This window comes from Larimichthys crocea, chromosome XI (genome assembly GCF_000972845.2).
Source record: "Larimichthys crocea isolate SSNF chromosome XI, L_crocea_2.0, whole genome shotgun sequence".
Classification (NCBI taxonomy): Eukaryota; Metazoa; Chordata; class Actinopteri; family Sciaenidae; genus Larimichthys; species Larimichthys crocea.
The window spans coordinates 3,007,852-3,031,665 of record NC_040021.1 but is presented as its reverse complement, the minus strand read 5'-3'; the positions used below and the strand labels follow the sequence as shown (position 1 = coordinate 3,031,665).

Sequence of the window (23,814 nt, the reverse complement as noted above, 5' to 3'; positions counted from 1 at the left end):
ATTACATTTAAATTAACGGTAGACATGAGAGTCCAGAGTAGAGCGTGCTGCACTTTTCTGCTTTAGAGGTCCACATGTGTTTGTAATCTAAGAAGGACTCACTGTAAAGGTATGCCGAGCTGCTTGGACGCACTCCGCAAGAGAACATCAGCTGCAGACGGCTGAGAATATAAGTGCAGCAGCAGCTTCACAGGAAAACAACTTAAAGGACAGCGGAGAGGGCGAATGAGCCACGACAATGGAAACACTTAAAGATGATTAATACAGGTGTGTGTCTGCAGCTTCGAGAGTGACTTTGCATATAGCTCAAAATTTCAAACTATTCCTTTAAAGGTATTAAATAGATGAGACGGGACTACAAGATAGGTGAGGATGCAGGAGCTAGCTGAAGATTCAAGCTTTTATTGTGTTTTCATTTTGCATGTAATCAAATGACCACACAGACGACCTGGAGGCAGAGTGGGCATCTGTCCCTATAACCCCAGACCATCAGGTTGCATCAGGACAGCCGACTGCTGAGCCCAGTTCATGATCCAATCCACAGACTTGCAGGAATACTGGTGTCTGAGCATCTACCCCACTGCTTTTGCATTATGTGGTGTATCACAATAAATAATTTTCAAAAAGGTGTCCTGACCTACTCTGGTTTGTTTTTATTGCCTAGCTGGAGTCACGGTAAGTCAGCGTAACTCCACACTTCCATCAAAACACAAACCCCACGGAGGGAACATTAACAGCACGGGCTCCTGATTTTCCTGCCAAACGTTCCGTCCTGCTCACCCTGTGATGACAGACGCACAGCTATCTTCCCTCAGAGAAGCCACCAGACACATACACACACGCACTTTTACTTTTACATAACTTAACATAACTTTCCATAACATAACTGACTGAAATTAAATCTGCTATTCTCTGTCATCTGCTGACACAACAACACAATCATTTATGCAATCTGGCAGATGTTTGTTACGTGTGCCGCCCTCGGTGTCTGGTGGAGGTCTTGGCTGAATATGAGTTAAAGGACCCTCAATAAGAGTAGTGAATAGTAATTGTGAACTTGAGTTAATGTGTTCTATTTCATTGAAGAGAATTACAATTTCTGTCAGAATCAGTGCTTTGACATGAGGTGACTTTGTCCTTTTGCCCTAGTTTTACACACTGCTACAAATTAGATTTCATCAGACAAGTTCCCTTCAGTTTTTTTTAGTTGGCAAGCAAGCTATGAGACAAAAGTTGACGTCTAGTAAATATGATTACATTCAGCAAAGCCCTCATTCTGAATGGTTCTAATAAATGCTTCTTGTGAATAGGAGAGAAAATAAAATAGTGGGTGCTGAACTTGACATTGGACTGACAGCCCACGGGTCATAGGGGCTTCTCGGGACACACACATACAAAAGCAGGCGTGCATCTCAGACCCTCTTCTTGCCGTCACGTCGGCGCCCATGTTAACAGGTTAGAGGAGACACGCAGCGAGCGAGTGTGAGCAAGCGTGGCTCAGGGGCGGCTGCAGTGGCACATCATCAGCAGATTGGATACCACCTAGTTTTCATGAGTGACACGTGCGGTTCTCGCCAAAGATATACGGTGAAAATGATCTGTTACATCCACATTATAACAGCAACATTACACTTTCACCATGGTTTCAGTGTCTGTATTTGTAGAATACGTGACAGACATGAACAAAATACAATTCATTTTAATTAGGCACACCTCTCAAACACTTTTCTGTCTAAATATAAATGTAACTCAAATACAAACTCAGTGTAAGGCTGGCAGCATTTCAGCGAGGTATACATGATATCTGGATATATGGAACCTGATGTCTTTTTTAATCCATGTTTGAATAAAGAGAAAACACATTTTGCACTTGGTGAAATCTTTGCACTGACTGGATGGCACTTTTAATTTCGTTGTACAGGTGACAATGACAATAAAGATATTCTTCTTCTTCTATTTCACCATAACTTCCTGGTGTTAGCATATATAACCAGGTTAAGCAAAGGAAGCTCTCACTGACTCATGATCTTGTGTCTGAAAAACGCTTAGCAAGAGGAGAAGTGCCACTGAAAATGAGGAAGCACAGCTAACATCCTTCAAGTACATTGCATAAATACAGTTCTACGCAGTGGTGAGTGCCATCACTTGTATAACACAATAATTCCCCCCATCATCCAGGATTCTCAGAGCCAGCGGATCTGCTACCCCCCTCACACACACACACACTCCAGGAAAGTGTGTTTGTGTGGAATGGTATGAGTGTCGCTACTACTCCAAGTGTGAAAATGGAGACTGAGACGCGTCTTCACCTTGCAAATAGAACCAGCTCTCATCTTGTGAAAACAGGAGCCCTCACCGTGTAAATGGAAAGAGATGGCGTGGAAACGCAGTGAAGGAGAGCTCTCAACACTGCACACTGAGACTCTGATCTCTGACTGTGTTTACATGGGCAAATGCTTTTCCCCTCTGAAGGCAATCGATCCATTTGACAGTTCCCACAAAAACATATCGGAGTGCTGAATAAAATCATTGGATGAGGCGAGCAGCCGGACAGCATTGCAGCTTTCATCGCATTGCTGTTCTTTTGTCCTGAAGCAACAATTTCAAGAGTTACTGTACAGAATGGGAGTCTGAGATATAGAATATGAACTAGCTGGTAGAAGCATTTACATAAAAGCTTTTTTTAATCCATAAACCCCAATCCCAAATAGCAACTCGATATGTGCGAATGACGAGAAAGATACATTTCTGCTCACCTCTATCAGCAGATCCCTGCATATGAATGCAGATAACAATAAAAGGTGGTCCTTTCCCTGTCAAATTATGCATTCATGTCCAGAGACCAGTTTCTAAAGGTTGTGGCATCTCTTAATTGGTGAATTCATTCTACCTGAGACGTGCAGGAATCCTAGCCTCACATAACTGGTTTAAAGTTTGCAGTGAGAGTCTGGAAAACATCTGGACAACACCCACTGACAATCAACTAAGCACACTGTAGTAGTACAGTGTTCTGAACTGTCAACACTGTCTATATGGGCCAGGTAATGCAGATGAAATATGCAAATGACTCAGCGAATTCACTGACCCATTTTTGACCTCAAGTTTATGAAGAAACTGATTCAGGCAGTTGACAGCGGTTCGCACAATCAGCATCTTTGAAAAAAGAAGAAGCAAAGACTTATCACAGCCCAGTGAGTGGAGCTTTTTGCTCAGTCAGGTGCAAGAAGAGGTCGTGTTGATGTCTCGCCCTGTCAATCATTTACTATCAGCCCACTAGAAATGACGTCTCGCACCAGCAAATGCGTCCTGAGGCCAGAGCCCAGTGGGGGGAGTGAAAAATGTGGGCTGGCTTTGTGAGGCCTTCACTGAGCCATGAATCTATCTATGACTAGGACCCTGTCACAGGTAAACAACTGAACCTAGTGGCCTCATATTTAAAGAGTCAAATGGAGTCTTTAAATATCAGGCCACTCGTAGGTTCAGTTGTTTACCTGCGACAGAGTCCTCGACATAGATCGGACTGGAACAATCTACTGCTACAACAAATAGTCCAGTGTGGGTGCTGTTGTGGAACAACTCTGTCAGTCCAGACTCTCCTGTGGTTCTGGCTGGTCCAACTGTTGTATAGTTTGCTTATTTCCACCAAAACATTTCTCAGTTGGCTTCCTCTGGTCTTCCAAGAATAATGTTTCCAGATGCGGTTGCGAGGTTCACAACAATCCAAACATTTTATTTCTACCCTGGAATGCACATTTGCTTCACTTGGACTTCAGATGGTTTGTTGCAGTGGGAGGAAAATGCAAGGATGACACAAACACAAGGCACACACACATAAAAATACAGTGCAAGCATATTCACAAACGCACATACTCGTACAGACAGACACATACCCAGACACACACACACACCACAAAATAGCAGGTTGTGGCAGAATTCTGATTGGGAGTGCTGATGGATGCAAAAGATTTCCTTTTCATTTCTTTTCTTTTTTTTTTTTTTTTTTTTTTTTTTTTTTTTTTGGAGTTCCAGGGTCAGCTGTTGACGGCAGCTCTTTCTGCCACACTAATACAGATGCTGCCACCATTCTCCTGTGAGTTGCTAACATTACCCTGTAGATTAAAAGCACAGCGGGACGGTGATGAGTAGGCTCCAGCAGCGGTCAGAGCTGACTTCAGGGCATACCGCTGGCTGCTCTTGGAGCGAGCCTGCACATCTGAGGGGAGGCTGATGAAGACTAATGTGGCTAGAGACCCGTTAGCTCTGCACTACACATTACAGCAATTATGCTCCTGGAGCCACGGTGTGCTGCTTAAAGCGTACGTGCAGAGCAGCCCACACACTGCCACACTGCACTGAAGGTGAATAAGAAAGGAGCTGCAGGTAACATTCTGTACTGTACTAAACAATGCTTTCATTATGTTCACCTGCCTTCAGACCTGCTTGACCATTGTTCTTGGTCAGACTGATTGCTTACTAACACGAGGTTTCATCACTATACAGCCACACGGCTGATGTACTCAGTCACACTACAGAAAAGTTCTCTCTCTCTGGAGTCAGACAGACACGCTCAGATCTATTCCATCTATTCAATCTACTGCTGACACAAAACTGTCACAAATCTTACTCTCTCTGTGAGAGATGAGACGATCAATACCAGTCTCACGTCTCCGTGTTAGGACGTGGTGAGCCTGGCTTAGTATAAAGATGGGAAGCAGGTAGAAACAGCTCGTCTGGCTCTGTCTAAAGTAAAAAAAAAGAAAAGAAAATGCACCTGCTAACACCTCTGAAGCTCACCGATGAACATGTCATGTCATTTGTTTTCATCTCTACACAAACAGTATAGCAACAATTTGTGGGGTTTTTTATGCTAAGCTAAGCTAACCACATCCTGACTCCAGCTCCCTATTAAACACACACACACACTTGAGAATGATATCAGTCTTCTCACCTCACTCTGACGAACAAGCACATAAACACATTTGCATTCTTGGTAAATGAAAGATGTAATCCTAAAAAAAAAAAAAACATGTGAAAAATGCCCAGCACAACTCCCCACAGCACAAACTGCTCTGCTTCTCCATAACTGTAATTCTAATGATATTAATCATGAATATAATTTTGTAAAATCTCAAACAGAAAATCCTAATCACATTAGAGAAGCCGGAACAAGCTAATTTGGCTCTTTTGCTTGATAAATGACTTTCATTATCTGGATTGTTGTTAATTAATTAATGTCACGTCAAGCTATGACGAGAACTTCTCCCTGCTGGAAGAGTTTAACAGGCTCAAGGAGACGGTTCAGTGTAACAGAAGCATACATGAAACAATTTCTCCTTTTCTTTGTCGATTATCAGCGGGTCACAGGTGGCTCTGATTATCACCATGGAAACACAGCTGTGATACTATTTTTATGCATCACTTCATAAGAAGAGAAAAGCTAAGGCTGGACTACCTCAAACGAAGAAAACACTAGTATTTGGGGGTGGGGAGGGGTCGGGGGGGATTTACGTATTAATCAGTGATCTGATGTTTGAGTCAGCTTTGGCTGACTGTACCAGTATGACGTTGTTTTAGGTTGTGGACTTTTAAGTGGGAGGGGTGGGAGGGTGGGGTGATAAAGTGTGACAGTGTGTCATAATGTGCTCTGTGATGTGTGTCCTCGCTGCAGAATGATGTGCAGGGCGTGTAGAAAAAAGAGGCGGTCTGGATCATGAAGGAATGACATACATGAAGGAGGGCGGACATTCAAATGCTTCTTGGATGCTCTTCAGCGCTTATCCAATGTACATCTACAGCACAGTGACAGGCCCAAAAAAAAAAAAAAAAGCAATGCACTAAAGGATGATGACAGTTTATTACAGCTTGAGCTTGACTGTTCATTCTTGACCTTGGGAGCAGCAGATGACAATCTTCACTCAAGGTTCACTTACTGACTTGTCAAAGGGCTTTCGACTTAAGTGTAAAGTCTTGTTCAGTTTTCATGGTTCAAATCTCACTTATCATCATCTACAGTTTCATCTTCATCTGCTGAAACGCTCCAGAGCAAGTGAATCAGTGGACCATGAGTGGAGAATGACTTGGGTTTTAGTTTCATAATTTGTAGCATCATTTCCATTAGCCACGATAACACTCAGTACTCCCCCCTGTCAATGCAGAGATCTTGGAATGCAGAGACATTTAAAAGAAGCCTGACGGGACAACAATCATATCATTGTTAAACATAATCTCTTAATATGCAGGAAAACTCAAACACACGACTGTGATGGATTATTACAACACTTCACTGTTCAGCTTTGGTTTAGTTGAACTCCTTTGGACTTAGCAGCAATAGCAATAGTAGCAATATCGCCATATTCTCGGATCTCAGGGATTAACCTGGCGTGCACATTAGTACCAACTGACACATAAATAGCAAAAATAACAACCGAGTTGTATAATACTATACTTTAACAGAAGGTAGAAACAGCTACATTCTCACATTTGAGTCAAAGACATTTCTATGTAAATGAACAGATTTCATTTTCATTAGATTTGTTCTCAATATATTACAAGGAACTTTAGCTTTTTGGTGATTCTGGTGGTCCCTGTGGACAAATGTACGGCAGTCTTCTCGCTGATGGTCTTGTTTGTTTATGTAGGGCACACAGAGGCATCAGTATTAAACTGAGGCTCTCCTTGTAGTACATTTAACATATCTGATCATGTTTTCCATCATTTCCTGACAGATTAGTGCCTGGAACAATGAATTAGCATAGCAGAATGAGGCCCACGGGCATATATATGAACACCTGCTGCAAGTGATGAGTTATTACAAATAACAAAGTTACACACAGGAGGTCTAAAGCGAGACCTACTTTGTAATTTAAAAATCTCATGAGTTATTGGGATGATTTTATCCAGTGGAAAATATACATGGCATGATTGGGACAAAATACAAATGCACCCTGTGGCTCCTTGTAATAAAACAAGGTTAGTCTCAACTGCTGCTGCCACAGTCTAATAACATTATCCACTGAGCCGGTACAGTTAGAGTGAGACTACCATGAACAGTGTGTCACTGTGCACAATTAGGGGGCAGGACTCCTGCCAGATGACTGTAATTACACTGAGGATGAACATGGTTTTAATTGGAATTATCAAATTAGTCCACGACAACAAATGCCCTTGGAGCTGTACAAGGCGGCAAATATCAACATGGAAGGTGATGATGATGATGGGTAGGTAAATGAAAGCCCTAATCTCGCCTACGTGAAGTTCAAATGAGAATTGCATAAAGGGAAGCTTCATGAAAGTGTCCGCACGCCACATAAATGCCACAAAATAATGTATGAATACACTTTGAATGTAACGTGCAGATTGTATTTTTGGAGAGGTTTCATTTCCTCAATTGAAACTATCTGCTTCCTCATACCTTCAGATTATTTTTTGTGGCAGTTTTGGTCAGTGTTGTAGTATATCTATCCATCAGTCTGCCTGACAGCTTGTACTGCCTTTGGTTAGGAAGAGCAAGACGTGTTCCCCAGAAGATGATTCTTAATAACTTTGGTGATTGCATTCTCTCTTTATCTTTTTATCTAAACAGAACTTCTCCTTTTACATCAGTGACAAGAACATCGTCATCTACTGACTTTTAGTAGAGATCTTCTACCCGATAGCTCAGGTATTAGAATAAAACTTAGATTGGGTTTGGTCATTTCAAAATGTTGATGGTGGTAAAATGTTAGGAAATGCCTTTCTTTTTCTTTCAGATAATTCCAGTCATCAGCACCTGTCAGTGTTGTGTGTTGCAAGTACAGCAGATAGGCAAGAGCAAAAGATTGCATCAAATAAACAGAGTCTTGCACTAGCTTATTAAGCTAATGATCAGCAATGATGAAATAAAGCAAATATATACCGTGGGTTTTGGGTCAGGCTTACGTCTCAAACTTGGCAGTACAGAATTGGGGTTGATTGGGTTGCAGTCTACAGGTCAAGCTCTAGAAACATGAGATCCTGCATTTCCCATAGTGCAACTAGCAGCATATTTTCTTGAAAGCTTCACTGCCTATCCGTTCTGTGTAGTCTCCAGGCTGAGGGAACCCTCTGACCTGCTGCAAAATGGATGAACTCCATTTAAATTCATGAGATTTCCAGTTTACAAGGTTGAAACAACATTTCAGTTCATACTTAAGCTGATACCAGAATCTTGAAACATGTGCATATCTAGACATATGGTACATCATACATTTAATGCACCGCATGCAGCCTCCTTTAATATTTATATAAAGGTGGTGCTAATCATACCCAGGATGGTGCTTCTCTACAGGACAAACTGCAGAGCTCATCAGAAATGTGTTGATTGTTCATTAGGAGCATCAGAATTGGACGTCAGGCACAGGGATTGATTAAACAGGGATTGCTCTATCTGGGCTATAATAGAAAATGTTAATGAGGATGGACTTTTCAAATGGCTCCTCTCCCCCATACCCTCTGTTTCCTTACTTCACTCTCATTGCTGAAGACTCTGCTCTAAATGTCAGTAGGTTAATTTACTTAAATCCATGACCGTGTTATCGATATCTGCTGACTTTTAGACCCAGACCCATCGGCTAGCAGGTCAGTTATTGTCCAGAATTGGTCACGCAAAAACTTGCTGCAACGTTTCCCTTTACCAGTGATGTCTCTCATATCTGTGTTGCATCTTCAGCGGGATTACACTGTAGTCTGTGTGTCGAAACAACTCTCCGACCTCTGTGGCTTATGACACCATTGCAAAACCCATTGAATACCATTAAATGTGCACTGTCATCAAGGCTGAGTTTGTTAGTTCCCGAAAAGACATTTTATTATTACTCAATGTGTTTTTCATCTGCAACAGACGGTGTTGCACACAGAAAGCATGCTCAATTCAGCAGAAATGCTTCCATCTTGCTGCCAGTATTCAGCCAAATAAATCACTTCTAAAGGCAAGGCCATTCTTAGTAAGTGGAAGGAAGGCTGACTCATCTCTGAACAGCAACAAGCAAATGGTAACTTAGGAAGTAACCGAGTAATGAATTCAAAATCTGAAGTGGCTTGAAACAGAAAAACTAAACCTGTGAATTTTCTTAAATCACACCTTGAAGAAGAGAGTGGTGAGTGTACATTGAAATACAGAATGTCTGTGGTATGTTGCATCAAAACAAACAACATAACACCATCTCTGAAGTAAATTCTTCTGCTTAAGATTGCAAGACAAGATTGAAGGCGAGCAGTTTTTTTTGGGGCTTTCCAGTCCAACCACACAGAAAGTTCACCAACATCCATGGCTAAAGCTCCTTATTCTCCACACTGCTGATAAGGTAAACAGCCTTTCAGAAGGTCACCGGGTTGCTGATATTGATCCTGAGATAATATATGCAAGACAACCACGTCTGACACAGACTGCTGATGCTAGCCAGGCTGCTGCTGATTACATACTGAGGAATGTGGAAGCATAATGAGAGTGTTTCTTTGCCATGTTTGATCACACTGACGTACATGTGTGTCATTTCTCATAGCTGTTCTCATGAAACACATGTGAAATCTATTAAATAAAAGAATAAGACAAGGTAACTTACAATCTGTGTATGCAAGATGTGACAGTTAAGGTTTTTACAATAGACGTTCAAGCAAGTTCAAGGTAAACCTACCGTGGAGGACACAGAGTCATCTCAGGCTACAGGCCATCTAGAAATGAATCAAGTGCTTTTCACTCCAGATTGAAATCAATACTGTCTCCCTGCACTTCGATCGGAGGGACTGAGCAATGACAGCACAACATCAATTCCTGAGCAAGAAAGCTTGATACCATATTCATGCACAAGGTTGAACTAGTCTCTACAAATGTTGTCCTTGATCTAATTTTAATGTCCGGCCTGTGGAAGGACCTTCTCTGGGGTCCTGTCATGTTGCACCACCATGTATAATGTGGTCAGGTGACTAGGGGTACCTCAGGTTAGGGTTGAGGCAGCCCCAGGGTGTCGCTGAGCTGCTGACCGTCCTGCAGTGCTCCTGCTGCTGACACTGATAAATGTGACTGGCTGTGAGAGAGAGAGAGAGCGTGCATCTGGCTGCGCGGCCCCCAGAATGCATTTGGAGTGCTGCGCAAACCCGCATCTATCTGCAATCGGCCTAATTAACACCAGACCTACTTCATCTCCCTGCGATGGGAAGGTCCAGGCAGTGACCTCAACCATGTGAATCAATACTCCAACCACTGCAGAGGTTTACCTTTTAAAAGAAACAATTAGCTGCATGGAAAGCATCAAAGACGGATTAAACACAAAGAACGTCATTATTATCTGTATTAAAATGCTTTGAGGCTTATGTCTTCAGGAGACATTAGACATCAGGAGAACAACTAAATTTAGCAGAATGTCTAAACAGATAGACAGGCAGGTTTCTAAGAATCAGTGTCACTCTGTTGTGTATGCTATCTATCACAACAACAACACTCAAGAAGATATTAATAGCTAGTGTCTTGCTGACTAATCGCTCTTGAAATACCTGTGCACATCGTAGAACAATGTCAGTTCACCCAGCTTTACTTAAACAAAGACACGCATGCTATCGAGCAATTTCTCTGCACCACCGAAATTCAATGAAATCAGTGTCACTCAAGCCACCTGTTGCATAGGATGAATTTTATACCTCAAGAATAATCTTTTCCATCTATTCAAAGTCACAGATATCTAAAAAAAACAAAAACAGAGCAGCCTTGAAAGCGTGAGCTGCTAGTGGACGTTGGCATTACCTCAAAAAGGCATCAACAGCGCAGATCCAGTCATCTTGTTATTCCAGTCTTTGCTCTGTCAACTTTCTAATGTCTCTCACTGTATGTTACCGACAGCATCTGAGCCTATCAGTGTCAGTGGGTGGTGAGTATGACTGAGCAAGTGAGGTATGTGTGTGTGTGAGTGAGTGAGTGAGTGAGTGTGTGTGTGTGTGTGTGTGTGTGTGTGTGTGTGTGTGTGTATGTGTTTGTGTGATGGCATGCCAGAGTATTTTTGGGCCCTGCCTGCTTAAATGCAGCTTGCATGAATCATGACTTCCCACATAGTAGGTCAGTGAGCAGGGTGAGTCATATTGCTGTCTTATATGGTAACACAGTGCACATGTGATAGAAACACTGGGGTTATCTATAGACTGGTCTCGCTGCTGCTGTGTCTCAGCTCTGTCTTGGTCTTTAGACGATGTTAGATCTCATTTGTCTTTTGTTTAATTTCATCTCTGATACGTCTGACAACAAATACTGTTTGTGAATTTGATTCAACTGACTCAACACGACTCAACCCCATTTTGGTTTACATTTGACAGCTTCAGACTCAGGTGTGAATTTCACAGCAGCCATACATTACTGTACACAACACACAAGAGAACAAACACAGTCTTTGAGAATCTGGAGAGAGACAAGTGACAAGGTACACCTGCACACACAATAATCTGTTTGTCTGAACCTCTTCCTGTGCAATTGGCTGAATCAACAAGGAAACAAGCTTGGTGTTCGCAGAAAACCTCCATCTGCAAGTACAGAAAGCCACCTCACGACGGAAGTGAAAGCACCCCAAAACCATCAGCACCCAGAGGGAGAGCGGCCTTTGAGGGATTAGATTAGGATACATGGAGTGTTTTCCTGCAGCAGCCAGAGAAGGAGCTAATTAAGGCTGGTGATTGGCAGGCTGAGGGGCTTCTAGCATGAGTGTGCCCAAGACTGGATTATGTGCTGCATTATTAATGGGGGCCCTGTGGAAGCGGATGGAGTAAGGGGGGGCCTTTATTTGAAACAATAAATTCATCGCTTGCATGAAGTGGAGAAGAATTCAACCGTCAATTTTGACAAAAAAAAAAAAAAAAAAAACTCAGAGCACTCATGGAAAAAAGGCAAGTGGAAAGTCTCCCCACAGGAAAGAATTGACACAGAGGCATCGCCCACGTCAAAACCTTCAAAAGCCACGTCTGTACGCGTGTAAGTGTGTGTGTGGGTGTGTGTGTGTGTGTGTGTGTGCAAAGCCAAAAGTGTGCGCGCACGTGTGATGATGTGTGAGTGGGCTGGGAGGTACAAGTCTGTTGACGAGGCAAAGAAAAGCACTTTTTCACACATCGCTCTCTCATGTGCGACATCTCAGGTTTTAAGAATACATACAAATGCTGCCCGTTGTTGTAGTAACATGCATAAATGTGCAAAACTGGAGCAATGGTGTACGTATCCAGCTGAGATCAAAGGGCCACGGAGCCGGGCTACGAGGGAGATGAAAGACAACATCTACTGGTGTGACTTATTGTAATATACCCTTAACGAGCACAATGGGACGTCCAGCATGGACACCAGGCCGCTGCTTTTTTCACATCCAGTTCTTCCCTGTTTATTTTCTGTTTGTCACGACTCGGCATGGAGCTCTAGCTGCCGTGAGACACCACACATGTGAGACCGGCGGGCCGCGTTCGTGGTTCTCTTCCAAACCATTCACAAACACGATTGTTTAATAGTGTGCTATGCAGTTCTTGAAAAAAAAAAAAAGGTGCTATCATACTGGATGCTTGACAATGACACCAGCAATTCCTCAAAATCTAACATGTGGGACATGTGGCACTCAGTGAATGAGGCTCTTGGAAGAGAAGCACCTTAGTTGCAACAACAGATATAATGCAGATATAACACACTGCACAAAAGCTACAGTCTCCAGTTAAGATATACATACACACATTAGAATTTAAATACATGACCAGTGACTAAAAGGGCTGAGCCAACTTCTTAGGCTTGAATTCATCAGTGTTGTTCAGCTGTTGTTCTAAATGGAAAGGCCATGCACAGTGTCTGCATGATGAAGCACAGAGCTATTTTTCCACTGTTCAGTCATTTTATTCATGTTAATCATGTAATCTCTTTAAAAATGTCATTTTTTTTGTTCTTGAGTTCTGGTTGTGCTCTGAGCTGACAAAACTTTGCACTCGATCTGAAATGGACCTGTGGAAAAAGTCACCCGAGACACAATCTTCCAAAGTGTGCTCCACCTGAAGACAACATGTGGCTGCAGCGTGATGCGGCAAAACTGAAAAAGCAGCTGTGGTAAAAAAAAAAAAAAAGACTGAAAGCGACTGAATGTGCTTGGATCCATTCAGGTACTGACACACAGACCAGAGACCTGAGGCTGACGGTACATATTACAGTGTTTTATGATTGCCAAAATTTCAGGCAAACTGGAGGCTGTTGTTTCATGGAAACATCTAATCATGAATAAAGTTAATTTGTCATCTCATGCATGAAACCTCCAAATGAATCTGTGCTTATGATCTCCACCTCGTGCCTCTGAGTGTTAACAGAGTGATCCATCACAGTCTAAAGAGGGTCTAACTACCTTGCTGACTCTCACCTCGTTGGCTTGCCTGCTCTAGGTAATCAGACAGGTCACATAAAAACCTCCGGCAGTGCACGGTCAGGTATCTGCTGAACAGGCGTCGCTGTCAGTTTACCCTATGCCAGGGTGAGAGGGGCATGAGGGAGGAGGAGAACACATTTACATGTTCCAACACTTGTAGCTGAGCTAGAAGCTCACTCACATTACCCAGCCAGAGAATGGCCATACCGGGTTAGATGACCCACTGGCAGCAGCAGCCACTCAGTGTGAGGGAGCTAATTTGGGAAGTGATGTGAGGGTGAAAATATAAATATACACACAAGCACAACACACACACGGGAACTCTGGCTTTGAGAAACTTGAACCATGCACCCCTCTCCTACAATTCATAGAAAAGAGCAGCTGAAGCATGATTCATGTGTGCAGGATCATCTTTTGTCAACTACAACAATATTGAAAAAGACCTCACTCATCTAGACCAAGTGTAGCCTAAACCTAATGACGTATGCGATGAAGCACAGGAAGCTCGGTCTCTGGCGTGTTTTTGTACACACACCACCAGCACCATCCACTCCATCCTCCTTCTCTACAGCCGAGGAATGTCACACATTTTGGACTGCAAATGAATGGAATACAGGTTTCACCCAACGACCCCTTCAGGAAAGAAATTAAGTACAAGATGAATGTATTTACAAGCATAGAGGGCTGACGCGTGATATGTTACACTTCAATTATTGAAATATGTCTGCAGAATTGAGTATTGATTGTATTACTGTTCAAAACTCTTGATTCTTTAATCTTTGATCAAATGTTTCCTCGTCTTTAGACAAAGTCTAAACATGTGCTGTGAGCTTGGAAGTTATGGAAGTTATAAAACACGTTTACAATCTTTATCATAAGATTATGAATCACATTAAAACTCTGTAACTCTGTACCTGTATCAGAAAAATGAAAGAATATGCAGCTCTAATAATGATGGAAACACAATATTGGTGAAAATATGCAATACTTTGCAGACTGAGCTCAAAAATTCACACTTGACCTTGATTTTTATTTCATCCCTCATCATATTTGTGCAACACAGCCTCAAAATTGCCAAAAGCTGGCAGCAGACTCATCTGCCGGAGTCCAGGCACTGACCGGTAATGTACTGAGATATATTGCAGTATCAGTGACCCTAGTGCATGCAACCGCTGTAGCTGCTTCTACATGTCTCTCTGTAATCTCTCTAATCTCAGTGGTTTCTGTAACCACTGTGCTCATTTTACAGCACAGACGTCTGAATCATGTGCAAGAGTTTGCAGGTTTCATACGGAGCATTCATTAGTCAGCTGATTTCAGGTGATTTGAATGCAGGTACATCTTGGCCTGACATGACTGAGAAGCACAAAGCAACATGACAAAAGGAGACCAGCATTGTGTCATACATGTCATGTAAACTGTAAGAATTGAATAGGTAATATAGATATATATCACATTATGCACTGTAAAGCATCAGCGTCACGTATCATAGGTCAGTCAGAGCTGTCAAAAGTACGTCAGCACAAACTCTGACTGCCTCAAATCAAGTGTGAGGGCACAGAATGAAAGGTTATGGTTTCAAGTGTGCGCAGAAGTGACACAGTGCGGTTAGTGGCTTTTGGGCAAAAGTCTTGATGACTCAACCTGAGAAGAGAAAGCTGTGCTTATTGATTGGACCTCTCTGCACGCCCAAGCATTGCACTCACAGTGGAAATATTCACAGTGAGTGAGGAGGAACTGTATCACCCGTCAACAGTGAGTCAAATGTTTGAGGCGTTTGGTTTTGATCACTTGGTTCCGACTGTGAATAAAACACGCCATAAACTGGGTCAATGCATTTCTAAATGTATTCAAGGTGTGTCAATCTGCAGTGATGCTGTCTGGCAAAATCAACATTTTCAGTCAGAGGCTGATGGAGAAAACAAAGCAGTCATAAAGAGTAATTATTGTGTTTGAATCTAACCGATGATTTATTACACATGGGTGGGCCAGCTGTGTCATGCAGCCATTAGAGCAATCTGTGAAACGCAGTGTCGCAATCTAATTATTAATGTCTGCTGTGCACTTTCACACGATGACAGCACACAGTCTGCATCGTGACATGTGCAAACACATATAGATCTGTACATCTGGTGCATAATATTTTAAGTATTTATTCATGTGTAAAAAAAAAACAGATCTAAATGAAACATCATGTGATGCTTGGTACTTGTTGGTATTTCAAAGAAATGGTTGAGGTTGAGGCTTTTTGAGAGTAAGGAAGAAAGATATGACATGTCACATGTTTGTGTAATAAATACATTGCTGGAGTGGCAGGATGTGGTTAGCCTAGCTTAGCATAAAGACTGGAAGCAGGGGGAAACAGCTAGCTTGGCTTTATCCAAAGTTCAAAATACCTGCTATCACCTCTAACATGCACTACTCAAACAACGCGTCTCATCTTCGACAAAATGTTTGTTAGATGGAGATACTCATGCGTTGCCTCTCTTTCAATCTTGTAATTAAACATTTCAAACTGATGTAATTTCAGAAGAACCATGTCCCCAGACAAAATTACATTTTTGGCGCGCAAGTAACAAGGATTGAACTCCCTACTTGGCTTGGTGCGACTCGGTTTGGAAATACCTTTAAGGATTTATTAAGAAAGTGCGTCATTAATAATTAGTTGGTTTGGGATGTTCTTTCTTACTGGATCCTAAATAAATACTCAAAATTGTGTGGACCCTGCTGTAAATTGTTGCCAGAAAAACTAAATTCAACAAAGTGCTTTACGCCATATCCATTTACACCCTGACAGCACGAACACCTTACACAAAGCCATTGTGTGCAGCTCCAAAGGTGCCACCACCGTTCAAATAACTCGGTTACAGTCTTGGCTCTTGAGAGATCAATATTTATCTCTGGGGGTATTGATTTCTTCTTGATTAAAACACTGAATTGTAACAAGTTCAAGGAGAAACAGAGCTGAGTGCAAAAGCAGACGGGTGTTTTTTTTGGATAAGTCACTCCACGCAGAAACCTGAGCTCACACCAACACTGACCTCAGTCCAGCACAGTACAGACACTGATGGTATATACTGTGGTGTGGATGACATTTTTCTGAGCGATGCATGATTGATTTTTCCATCACGGCTGGAAATGACTAATCCAATAATCAGTTGAAAGCACCGTATCTATAGGCGACACACTGTAAGTCAGAGCTGGACTATTTGTTTTCATGTATCGATCCTCTTCTGATTTATTTTTTCCCTCATTTAAAAAAAAAGCCTCAAATCAAGAGATCATTCAGAGCGATGACTTCAACGGAAACGCTCAATGCTGTCTCAAATATCTGATTTGAGATAAAAATAGTCATTCATCCACTGCAGTCTGACCTTTTCAATGACTATAGCTTGTGAATGCAGAGAAGCCTGTTCTGCCATTTGTTAGTGTCATTATGGCTGAGAGAGAGCAGCAAGGCTGACTGATGAATATCAGTGCTTCTAAAGATGAATACACAAATCCATATCAAAACAGGAGTATCTCCATATGACAGAGGCTGTTTAGTATTCACCTGCTAAAAGTCCTTTTCTCGTGGTAAATTTCCCTTTCAGGGCAAACATGAAAAGACTGAGGGAATTTTTTGAGGTCTGTTTTATTCACCAGTCAATCAAAGGGGAATTAATCTTACTCATATGCAAATGATTTATTTTAAGTGCAAGTGGTTCAGATTTGGAACATGGTTTCCCACCAGTCACTGTTGAAGCCAGGGTCAGAGGGTTGTTCTGTTTTTCCTTTAAAGCTGTGCTTATAAATATGTTTTCATTGTATCACTGGATCAAATGTCTCTGTGTAATGTAAAAAGACTTACCCTCAGAGATGAACCTACACATAATTGCACCTCCGCATGTCATATCGTTCAGACTGTAATTATGAGCAGTCGAGTGGGAAAAACCAGTCAGAGATTTCTAGAATATCCGAGAGTCTCCCAAATGACAACATGGCAAAATGACTGGCAGTCAGAGCCAAACAGCATTCAAACTTAACACCCAAGCGATCAATTTGGCTCATTTAAGGGGAGTAATGTGGCATGTCTGTTTTAGTTTTCAAATGAAATCATGTAAATCATGTATTTTAAACAATACATGAACACAAAACGGAATGATAGGGGCTTTACTGGTCTTTATCACCAAAGGCGTAGAATAGAAAATATACATTAATGAGGGGAAATTCTTTTTTTCAAGTTTTTTTTGCATTTTTCCCCGAAATACAACCACACACACACACACACATACACACACACACATACATAGGGCTCACAGACATGCAAATGTGGAGAGAGATGGTGGAGTGATGGGCAGCCACACAGAGCGGCTCCCTGAGAGCAGTTGGGGAGGGTTCGGTGACTTGCTCAAGGGCACCTTGGCAGGGCCCAGGAGGTGAAGTGGCACCTCTCCAGCTACCAGTCCACCTGGAGAGACTGAGTTGCCCACTGCTGTAATCATATACAGATGTGGGTAAACTAGTTTTTCCCTCGTGGATTGATACACGAGGTGAGTAAGCTCTCAGCCTCATTTCAAAGAGGTGGATGAAGTGAGTTTACTTGGGTTTACCCCCACCACACCCCTGATATATTTACATTTTCTGCACTTCACAGATCATTTACCTTGAATTTCTGGTTGATAAAATCAGGTTTCTGTTTGTTAATATTATTCAGTGTTTAGTACTTTAGATGCTAATGCAAGTTATTCTTTCTTAAATCTGGAGTTGGATTGATGCGATGCAATGAAGTAGTTACAGACGTACAAAATATTTTTATTTTTTATATATTTTGGTGTTTTTTTTAGCTGTTAGCTAGAAGTCATTTTATGTTACCTGACTTCATAGTCTTGTTTGTAGCTTCTTCTGACAAGGAACTATTTCAGTCAGACATAAAACTGACTCCAGCCCAACAGTTTTGATGATATTTGATTATTTGAATGATTTCATTTGTTTTATTATATGTCTATATTGTTGATTTTATTGGTTGTCTGTGCTGCTGTTGGCCTTTGGTTAACTCAATTACTAAAAAGAATCAGATTAATTGATAATAAAAATAATCATCTGCCAACAATTTAATACTGCTTCACACTTTTCAGTTGAACAGGTAGCAGATAGATCCAGAGTTCTGCTGCCCTGCACAGTGTCTCAAAGGTCATCCTCCACTGCTGCTCACTCAACCTAAAGTCAAGTGCAGAGCAAACATTACACTGACTGACGGAGGAGGCCAGCCATCCTCTCAGATCAGCCCTGTGGAGACCTCTGGGGAAAAAGAGAGAAAAAAAAAACGCAGACGCAAGCTGCAGCTATTTGCAGATGAGACACGGCGTTGGCTGAAATGACACGTTGGATGACGGTCTGCGGGAGGACTTTGGCTTTTCTAGTGGCACACAGTTCTTGGAAGTCATGATTGATGCACATCTCCGCTTGAGTGTCCGAAAGCATTTTAGCTCGTCTGTGGCCGTGCAGCTGCCACACAGTGGACGCGGCCTGCAAGAAGGCCACTCTTAAGCTCCAAACAGGGCTAAATGGCCTTTCTTTATCCTGCCGCTGTTTCCTGACTGAGGTCAACCATTCTGCACACCACAAATTACTCCCTGAAACGCTGGCAGACAGGGCCGCAGAGAAATTGCCATTTGTTTGTTTATGGTTCAGACTGCACCAAGTCCCCTGTCGTAAGAGGCTATTTTTAGCTGCCTAATCCTTCAATGGATTCATAATGGCCCAGACTGGCCAGATGACAAAAATAAGCATCATGTTATAGAGTATACTGGGTTTATGTCTGATCTGTTATTAGTTTTGCCCTTTAAATTTCCATTATGAAATCGTGCATCATGCAGTCATGGTTATGAAAAGTGATATATATGTATACTATATGATTCACATACTGTATATGTTAGCCTTATTATGGAACATGAGAGCATTTCTGGGACAGTTACCATGATGATTATGTATGATGAATCACAGCCTGCAGAGGTTCAGCAGGTTCTTCATGGTGACCATCTGATTCATTTCTTTCACAACTGCTGGACATGTCTCACACAGAGCCGGGACATTCTGCTCGGCTAAGCATTAACCATGCAGCTAATCTCTGAGGTGAGTGGGGACAGACATGACCACACACAGGCTGCATGAACTCCCCTCTCAGGCTTTTTTTTTAAAGTCAGGAACAAACTCTTCTAACTAGGATCCTGCAGATATTTACATAAAGAGGCTTGGCTGGGCCTCGACCTCTCGCCCTGTAATAGCTTTAAAGCATCACACTGGGACCTGGGCCCCGTTTCCCATCATTATCCATCATTCCATCTTGCTTGGCTGGCTGCACCGATGCACCGTGGGCCAAATGGGAACTCTAAAAAATCCACAACAAAAACACATGATGCACGTTGTTGTTTTGAACATTTACACACAGTGGATGACGAGTTTTCTCAGTGTATAAGTTCATCTGTACGACCACCACAGCCCCACAGCTAAATTATGCAGGCATTAATGCTATAGAAGAAAGCAGGACTTTAGATAATATAGTGATTTTTTGAGACGGCAACATTGTTGGATTGTAAACAAGCCAACAGTCAAAGTTTTTCTGCTTCTTTTCTACCATAAAATAACAGATTTAAAAACTTTTTCATGCTACACTGACTTCTACTGGCAAGAGGAGGTTTCAGGAGAAGGTTTCAGGCCATGTAGGGATGCAGACAGGGAGCAGAGCCAGGTGTCATGCCAGAACAGGAGCTTTAAATCTGGAATTGACTTTTAGTCTTGTGTTGGTGACCTTGCTTCTTGTTTGGTGGATAGGAAAAGGGCAACTTGCTATTTTTTGATCATGAGAAATATATATACACAGCTACAGCTATATACAGTGTATACAGCTGTCCATGTTACCTCAGTGGGGTTACATTCAGAAACTCGGGGGGCTAAATCACAGATATACTCATTTCTACACAACGTTCAGATGGTCTAAACCACTTTATTTGGAACACAAACTAAAAGTGAGTCACCTGTAATGCAGTAATGGGCACAAGAAAACTGTGTTCACACAAATACAGTGAGTCAAAGCTGAGGCAGAAATTCTGTTTTTAATGTTGATCTCAGCGGTTAACGTGCTGAGTCATAATGATTTGACATTTCTGAGTCTGTTTAATGTAACAGAAGAAGCAAAAAAGCTTCACACAAGCACCGTCACCTAAAGGGAAAACCAGGGGGTGTACGACTCTGACAATAACGGCTAAGTCTCTGCAGATGAACGGGCAGACCTGTGTACAGCACAGGAGGAGGCAAACAGAGGAAATAGAATGTTTGTGTGATGCAGAGCTGAACTCTCCACACTACGCTGAGATAAGAGCATGCACTCTGGGATGATGTGATAGCAGGTGATTTATTTTCCACCCGTTGATGAATGGGTGCTGTTCCGCATGTCAGAGGTAGGCATTCAACCCTAAGCAGCTGTTCTCTCTGTCCTCTGTCCACAGCGAAGTCCAAACTCATGTCCCACTTTCCATGTGCAGAGCCCAGCTCTGCTGCTCGATATGTTCTAATGTAAAGCCGGCCATCGACTCGGAGCATACGTGAGCTCAATAACTGTGTGGACACACACGGCTGCATAGACTGTGGACGTGATCTAGTTTACTTCTCATCCTAGCCGAGGCATTGATCAGGATCATCCATCAGGATCTGGTCTGAAATTCTAGGATCCAAGTCTCACCTCACTTCTTCTGACTTTGAAACATTTTATATGTTTAACACCTTAAATGAGGATAGTTCTGGTTACTAAAGCAAACGGGAAAATTCATCAATCATGCAATTATGTGTGACCACAGCTGACTTGGAACATCTTGTATTGGTTTTGGGGGTTTTGGTTTGTCTGTTTTCCTCAGCGCGGTGAGCAAAACATTTCCACATCTGGCTCCTGGCAGCAAACTGGCAAACTAGTCTGGAACTGTATCCAACTTAAGGAAAGGTGGACTAATTTACACATGGATGCTGCCATATTCTCTGCTGTTGAGTAGTGTTTAAGTCAAACAATTCACTGCCCCCTCACACATGAAATGTGTTGTTTTAAAAAACTGTATCCTGAATTTGGGTGTGACATAAGCTTTGGAGTAAAAAATGATTTAATGCAGAGGAGGACTTTAGACGTGAGAATTGGACTTGAGTTGTGAGACTTTGAGACTTAACTCAAGACTAAGATTTGTTTGGACTTGCCCTCAGAGACGACATACTTCACTTGGACTCAGTCCAGAAGTCTTAAAAACATTCTCTGCCAGATGGGTGTTGAAATCGTTGGTAATTATGTAACTACTTTTGAAAAAAATGATTGTAAATTGAAAAAAAAACCTTCACTTTTTATTGCATTATAACCGGATAACATCATTTAGTAAGAACAGGAAATTGTAAAAGTGGAGTTTTGTTCTTTGCTGCTTGGAAACACAAACAAGTTATAGATGAAGAAGTCTTGTAGATCTTCCCATTTCTCGTTTTTAGTTAGAGTAGTTAAAACAGGAGAGATTTGTGTTGAAAAAAAGATTCCACTGTACATCTAGATATCCTAGACATAGCTCTTTTTAAAAACTGTAAAAGTCTATATACTGAATGTTATCTTATTGCAATAATACCACAAAAGTTCCACAGCTATCCTGTAACTGTAACCATCACGCAGATGTCTTTAAACTGCACTCCATCAGTACTTGTTCTGACTTATAATGCATCGGTCATGGAGTCGAAGTGAAAGTGTGACACCTCTGCATTTTGTTTTGAGGCAGTATCTCAGGTGTCTCACTCCTTGCACACAAGCTTCAGCATGAGCAGTTTACTAGCGTGGCTCAGCAGCGCCTCTGGTCCTGGAACTTTTTTCAGCTTGCAAAAAAGTCCCAGTCCAGACTTCACCTGTCAGGGCAACAGCTCACAGTGAGTAATGGTCCATTCATCAAGCCCTCCTCCTGCTGACTGAAGGTTACTTGACGGAATAGCTGACGTCATCTGAGCTGAGTGCTGACTTGTGTTGAGCCTCCCTGACAGTTGTGTGGCCTCTTTGCTTGTGTTCTAGGAATTGACAATCACAGTCAAGCTGGGTAATGTAAACATGGCCCGACAAGATATTATTTGGTGGTATGTGCAACAAGCTGACTTATTCTGAACTCTTTCACATCCTGTGTGACTGTCCTAATGTTGCTTCTGACAGTAGCTCTGGCTCATCACAACAAACCCTGTTATGGCGGGGGGTGGGGGGGGGGGGGGGGGGGGGGGGGGGAGGAGCTGAGGCAGTGGAAAGGGCTTGTAAACAGCTCACAAAGCACCGGGGTTGCCGCAGGACATGCATCCCCTCCCATTCTTCACAGACATACACACACACACACACACACACACACACACAAATTGCACTGATGGAAGTGGAGGTGGTGGGGGCATTTGGACTCTGTTTCACTTCCCCATTCCCACAGATATAGAGCAGTGCAGGGCCACACACGTTTATGCAGCCGTGTGAAATGTCCATACTGTGTTGGGAGGATTGCTCAGTGTGAGTGAACTGGTCTGTTTGGCACTGAGGAGGCCTGTCAGACGTGTTTGAGTTTCACTTCCTCAACATTTCAAATCAATAACTGCATAAATCTCAAACTTATCAGGTAGTTTTTGTCTTACTGAGTCCAACACTGAGCTTAATTCTATAAATGATGTTTACTAATGTATTTAAGACTGGTAGGTATACTGCACTTTGTGAAGGTGCCCATTCATTACGTCTGCTATCTCCTTCCAGTGTTTTGACTTCCTGCTTCAGTGTTGATGTATCAGTTTGTGTGATATGTCATATCAGTAGAGCTTGGAGCTGTCCGTATTGGAATGCAGCGTGAGGAGGACAGTAAGGGTGTGGAGGTCAGGGTGGTGTAACTCTGTCTGCAGTCATTTTGAAGGAGACAGACGCAGATTTCCTCATCCTCTAAATACTGCTCCTCTGATGTAAGATCACGTTCAAGGTCAGAAATGAAACACCCCAACTCATAATAAAATGTTTCATCACATCAGATGTTTATGTTGCATTCAGTTTGCTTTGTTTTGTTTTCTCAGATGACGTTAAAGGTGTAACTAATGATGTCTGGAGAGAAAAAAGCCTCCAGGCAGCAGCAGTGTGCTGAACATGTTGGTAAGATGAGGGTTAACTCTAACCACACTCTTCCCCTAATTTTAACCAAGTGTTTTAGCTGCTTAACCCGAAACACCAGAGTTTATATTTCACAACCACAATTTAGTTGCCAGGCACACGCATCATAAAAAAACAGTCACATTTGAACAGAATCTCCAAAATACTTCAAATCTTGACAAGCATTATGTTATGGATGCACTTCACTTTATGATGGCAATATTTCCTTCAATATTATCACCTCTGCTGTATATTTGTAATATTCTGAGTCTGCCTTCCTACCTGATT

General features: G+C 42.1%; 1 protein-coding gene across 5 annotated transcripts in view; it reads right to left on the bottom strand.

Moving 5' to 3' along the window:
- Positions 1-23,814, bottom strand: part of bach2b (BTB and CNC homology 1, basic leucine zipper transcription factor 2b) — a 93,738-nt gene that overhangs the window by 30,611 nt on the left and 39,313 nt on the right. The window contains exon 1 of one of the 5 annotated variants that reach the window (XM_019265856.2): positions 10,754-12,689. The exons of the other annotated variants lie outside the window; for them this stretch is intronic. The gene's annotated coding sequence lies outside the window, so the exon portion shown is untranslated. Of the gene's footprint in view, positions 1-10,753; positions 12,690-23,814 lie in introns of those variants that run through there. 5 annotated transcript variants of the gene reach the window in all.